A 6322-nucleotide genomic window follows, 5' to 3' on the forward strand; every position below is an offset into this window, starting at 1 on the left:
CCTCATGGGCACATGGAAAAGATTCTGATGCAGCACCACAATGGTGGGCATTCTGTGTAAGTAAGAGGGTGTCACCATGGGGAGTGGTATGTAAGGAATGGGGGGGAAACTATGGGGAGCAGTATCTTAACTAGAGGGTGAACTTAGAGGTCATCATGGGGAGCAATATAGAAGGGTGGGCAGAGCTTTAGGGAGCAGGATGGGGACTATGGGATTCTGATGAAAGGGGGGGGTTACCATGGGGAGCAGTATTGGAGAGGGAGAGCTACTAGAGAAACTGGGGGGTTTTATTTTTTATTTTTTTGTGGATCCATTCTAACTGCCTAAAATGGACAAGAATAGGACATGTTCTATTTTTTGTTTTTGTTTTGCGGGGCCACAGAACAGACATACTGATGCTGACGGCACACTGTGTGCTGTCCGCATTTTTTTTTTTTTTGCGGACCGATTGAAATGAATGGGTCCGCATCCCATCTGCAAAAAAAAAAGCAACGACGCGTAAACAAAATATGTTCGTGTGCATGTAGCCTAAGGAGCAGTATTATAGACAAGGAACTTCATCAAACGGTATGTGATAAATCGGGAGTCGCCATGGGGAGGTCAGAAAAGAAGACCTAATATCTTGCTTTCCATAGTACCCCTTTTCACGGGCGTGTGCTATCAGCGTTTTCTGTGGACAGCACACATACCCATTTATAATATTAATGTGTTTCCTTACTGGGGTCAGTGAAAAAAAAAAACATGCACTATGGTGTGTGATGTGGACAAGCCCATTAAAGTCTATGGGTCTGTCAAAATTTACTGATACAACGTGGATGGTGTCCGTGTTTGCTAGGTTTTTCACTGACCACTGGCAGGAGATGCTATGGAAATTAATTTTCAGCTGTGGAATATGGATGAAACATGAATGGACACGAGTAGGAATGAAGCCTTCGGCTACTTTCACACTCCCTTTTGGTGCGGATCCGTCATGGATCTGCACAGATGGATCTGTTTAGATAATACAAACGTCTGCATCCGTTCAGAACGGATCCGTTTGTATTATCTTTAACATAGCCAAGACGGATCCGTCATGAACTACATTGAAAGTCAATGTCGGATGGATCAGTTTTCTATTGTGTCAGAAAACGGATCTGTCCTCATTGACTAAACATTGTGGATCCGTTTGGCTCCGTTTCATCAGACGTACACCAAAACGCTGCGAGCAGCATTTTGGTGTCTGCCTCCAAAACGGAATAGAGACTGATTGCAGGCAAACTGACGCATTCTGAGCGGCTCCTTTTCCATTCAGAATTTGCATTGGGGCAAAACTGATCAGTTTTGGACCGTGTGTGACAGCCCTGAACGGATCTCACAAATGGAAACCAAAACGCCAGTGTGAAAGTAGCCTTAGAAGGGGGAGTTCACCATGTGGAGCAGTATGTAAAAGGAGAAGTGGAAGGATACCATAAGGAGCAGCATGTGAGAAATGGGGAGTAGTATATAAAAAAAAGAAAGGGGCAGCTATTGCGTGGCAAAGAGGGGTACATGGGGAGCAGTGTAGTATTTGTGAAAAAGGGGGAAATATGAGCAGTATCTGAGAAGGAGGTGTCCTCATGGGAAGCAGTATGTTAGAAAGCGGTGTCACCATCTAGGAGCAGTATGAGAGGAGAGCAACTATAGTGGGCACTATGAGGGGGCAGGGGTGTCGATATGACATACCAGGGAGTCATGAGGGGAAAACTATCAGAAGTACGTAAGAAAGGGGGATAACCCCTATATGAAAAAGGGGTGAAGGATTATGGGGAGCATTACATGAGAAAGGCAGCCACAACTGAGAGATTGCCATGGGGAGCAGCATACTGAAAGGGGGGGAGGAACTATGGCGAACAGCATGTGAGAAGTGCTGGGTCACTATGGGGAGCAGCGTGTTAGAAGGGGGGAAACTGGGGAGCAGTATGTGAGAAACAGGGTCACCATGTGGAGCAGTATTTAAGGAGGGAAACTATTGGGGGCAGGATCGGAGAAGGGGGGGTGGCTATGAGGAGCAGTATTTTAGAAAGGGGGTCACCATGGGGAGCAGTATTAGTGGAGGGGGTCACCAATGGGAGCAGTATATGAGAACAGAGGGGAAGCTAAATGATGAATGGCGAGGCAGCTGCACATCCGCAGTTTCCTCTCCTTTCGTAGCTATGGGACTTTAAACCACTCTGCTATTATTGTAAGAGCCATTACAGTGAATGGAGAAATCCATGCATGGTCAACTGGATGTGCCACTAATGTCAGATAGGTGCAGGTCCCACGCCTTTGGGTCCTGCTCCTATCTCCAGAACGGGCCTACCAACACAAAGGAGGGTGCACAGCGCAAGTGCGGCCATACTCCATTCACTTCTGTGGAGGTTCTGAAAATAGCCGAGCACTGGTTCGGCTATTTACGAAAGTCCAATAAAGATGACTGGAGAGGTAGCTGTGCTTTTACTCCAATGAGACTTCTGAAAATAGCTGAGCATGCTCACGTGACTATTTTCAGAACTCCCATAAAAGTGAATGGAGCATGCCACACATGCACGGTGCTTTAGGGGACCTGTTGTGGAGATGGGAGCGGGTCCCAGAGGTGGGACCTGCACATATCTGACATTGGTGGCATATCACCAGTATGTGAGACAACCCCTGTAATATCCTGATAGGACAACCACTTTAAACTGTGGAAATGTTTTGTTTCTCTTTTTTCAAATGAAACAAAATGTATAAATGTAAACACATGCAACATGCTCATTGACTGCTACTGAATACAAAAGACCTTTCACTTTACCATGCAGAATAGCATACCAGGCAACACTTTAGCAGAGCACCTTAAAATATATCACATAATAGACAAATTGGCACAGTTTTGGCATATGGTGACTGAAGAGAAACTCATAAATGTTACATTGCAATCTAAAAGTGTAGTTACTAAACCTAGAACAAAAAAGTGAAGTCCCTGACTGAACAGGCGACTCTTGTACTGGACACTAGATGGCAAACCGTGGAAGAGTCTGCTGTACAGCTTCATGCTCAGGTTCTTTTTCTGAACAGTAAGGCCTCTTTCACACGGGCGTCAGTTTTTTTGCCCGGATAAGAGCCGGGTGCGTTGCGGGAAAATGCGCTATTTTCCCGCGCGAGTGCAAAACATTGTCATGCGTTGCACTCGCGTGAGAAAAATCGCGCATGTTTGGTACCCAAACCCGAACTTCTTCACAGAAGTTCGGGCTTGGGATTGATGTTCTGAAGATTGTATTATTTTCCCTTATAACATGGTTATAAGGGAAAATAATAGCATTCTGAATACAGAATGCATAGTAAAACAGCGCTAGAGGGGTTAAAAAAATAAAATAAATAATTTAACTCACCTTAGTCCACTTGCTCGCGAAGCCCGGCATTTCCTTGTGTCTCCTCTGCTGATGAACAGGACCTGGGGTGAGCTGCTCCATTAAATACAGGTTAAGGACCTTTGATGACGTCACTCCGGTCATCACATGGTACGTCACATGATCTTTTACCATGGTGATTCACCATGGTAAAAGACCATGTGATGACCGGAGTGACGTCATCACAGGTCCTTAACCTCTATTTAATGCAGCAGCTCACCCCAGGTCCTGTTCATCAGCAGAGGAGACACAAGGAGATGCCGGGCTTCGCGAGCAAGTGGACTAAGGTGAGTTAAATTATTATTATTATTTTTTTTAACCCCTCTAGCGCTGGTTTACTATGAATTCTGTATTCAGAATGCTATTATTTTCCCTTATAACCATGTTATAAGGAAAAATAATAATGATCGGGTCTCCATCCCGATCGTCTCCTAGCAACCGTGCGTGCAAATCGCACGGCATCCGTACTTGCTTGCGGATGCCATCCGATTTTCACACACCCCATTCACTTCTATGGGGCCTGCATCACGTCAAAATCAGACAATATAGAGCATGCTGCCATTTCAACTGAACGCACAAGTGATGCGTTAAAAACATCGCTCATGTGCACAGCCCCATAGAAATGAATGGGTCAGGATTTAGTGCGGGTGCCTTACGTTCGCCGCACGGATCGCACCCGCACGGAAAACTCGCCCGTGTGAAAGGGGCCTAAGGTTTCCACCTTCAGGTTTTTATATGCAGTTTTTGAGGCCAAAGTCAGGAATGGGTCGTAAATAGGGCATATACAGTCGTGGCCAAAAGTTTTGAGAATTACATATATATTGGAAAAGTTGCTGCTTAAGTTTTTATAATAGCAATTTGCATATACTCCAGAATGTTATGAAGAGTGATCAGATGAATTGCATAGTCCTTCTTTGCCATGAAAATTAACTTAATCCCAAAAAAACCTTTCCATTGCATTTCATTGCTGTCATTAAAGGACCTGCTAAGATCATTTCAGTAATCGTCTTGTTAACTCAGGTGAGAATGTTGACGAGCACAAGGCTGGAGATCATTATGTCAGGCTGATTGGGTTAAAATGGCAGACTTGACCTGTTAAAAGGAGGGTGATGCTTGAAATCATTGTTCTTCCATTGTTAACCATGGTGATCTGCAAAGAAACGCGTGCAGCCATCATTGCGTGCATAAAAATGGCTTCACAGGCAAGGATATTGTGGCTACTAAGATTGCACCTCAATCAACAATTTATAGGATCATCAAGAACTTCAAGGAAAGAGGTTCAATTCTTGTTAAGAAGGCTTCAAGGCGTCCAAGAAAGTCCAGCAAGCGCCAGGATCGTCTCCTAAAGAGTATCCAGCTGCAGGATCGGAGTGCCACCAGTGCAGAGCTTGCTCAGGAATGGCAGCAGGCAGGTGTGAGCCCATCTGTACGCACAGTGAGGCAAAGACTTTTGGAAGATGGCCTGGGGTCAAGAAGGGCAGCAAAGAAACCACTTCTCTAAAAAAAAAAAAACATCAGGGACAGATTGATCTTCTACAGAAAATATGGTGAATGGACTGCTGAGGACTGGGGCAAAGTCATATTCCCCGATGAAGCCTCTTTCCGATTGTTTGGGGCATCAGGAAAAAGGCTTGTCCGGAGAAGAAAAGGTGAGCGCTACCAGCAGTCCTGTGTCATGCCAACAGTAAAGCATCCTGAGACCATTCATGTGTGGGGTTGCTTCTCATCCAGGGGAGTGGGCTCACTCACAATTTTGCCTAAAAACACAGCCATGAATAAAGAATGGTACCAAAACACCCTCCAACAGCAACTTCTTCCAACAACAGTTTGGTGAAGAACAATGCATTTTCCAGCACGATGGCCTGGAAACTCATTTTGGGGCCATGGCCTGGAAACTCCCCAGATCTTAATCCCATTGAGAACTTGTGGTCAATCCTCAAGAGGCGGGTGGACAAACAAAAACCCACTAAGGCCTCATGCACACAACAGTATTGTTTTGCGGTCCGCAAAAAGGGGTTTCGTTGTTCCGTGATCCGTTTTTGTTTCCATGTGTCTTTCTTTATTTTTGGAGGATCTCCAGACATGAAGGAAAGCAAAAAAAATCTAAGTCAAGTTTGCCATGCAAATGATAGGAAATAAAACGGACGCGGAGGACAATCTTGTGTGCCTCCGCGTTTTTTCACGGACCCATTGACTTGAATGGGTCCGCGAACCATTTTCCGTGAAAAAAATAGGACCGGTTATATTTTTTTGACGGACTGAAACCACTGATCACGGACGCGGTTGACAAACGGTGCATCAGCCGAGTTTTCAACTGAGCTATTGAAAGTCAATGGGTCCACAGAAAATCACGGAAAACAACGGACACGGGACACAACAACGGTCGTGTGCATGAGGCCTAATTCTGACAAACTCCAAGAAGTGATTATGAAAGAATGGGTTGCTATCAGTCAGGAATTGGCCCAGAAGTTGATTGAGAGCATGCCCAGTCGAATTGCAGAGGTCCTGAAAAAGAAGGGCCAACACTGCAAATACTGACTCTTTGCATAAATGTCATGTAATTGTCGATAAAAGCCTTTGAAACGTATGAAGTGCGTGTAATTATTTTTCACTACATCACAGAAACAACTGAAACAAAGATCTAAAAGCAGTTTAGCAGCAAACTTTGTGAAAACGAATATTTGTGTCATTCTCAAAACTTTTGGCCACGACTGTACATATATAGGAAAGACACATTTATTTAATTTTTAACCCACTTCTGGCTTTGGTTACAAAAACTGCATTGATTGTGGAAGCCTAGCTGATGTATTTAATCTGGTGACAAATCTCAAGTAAAGTTTATTAAACTTACCGTACATTAGCTCCGATTATTTAAAGGATAGGTATTTGATCGCTGGTGATTGCAGCACTTGGACCTCCTAATATCATGATAACAG

Source organism: Bufo gargarizans, chromosome 11, assembly GCF_014858855.1.
Source record: "Bufo gargarizans isolate SCDJY-AF-19 chromosome 11, ASM1485885v1, whole genome shotgun sequence".
NCBI classification, from domain to species: domain Eukaryota; kingdom Metazoa; phylum Chordata; class Amphibia; order Anura; family Bufonidae; genus Bufo; species Bufo gargarizans.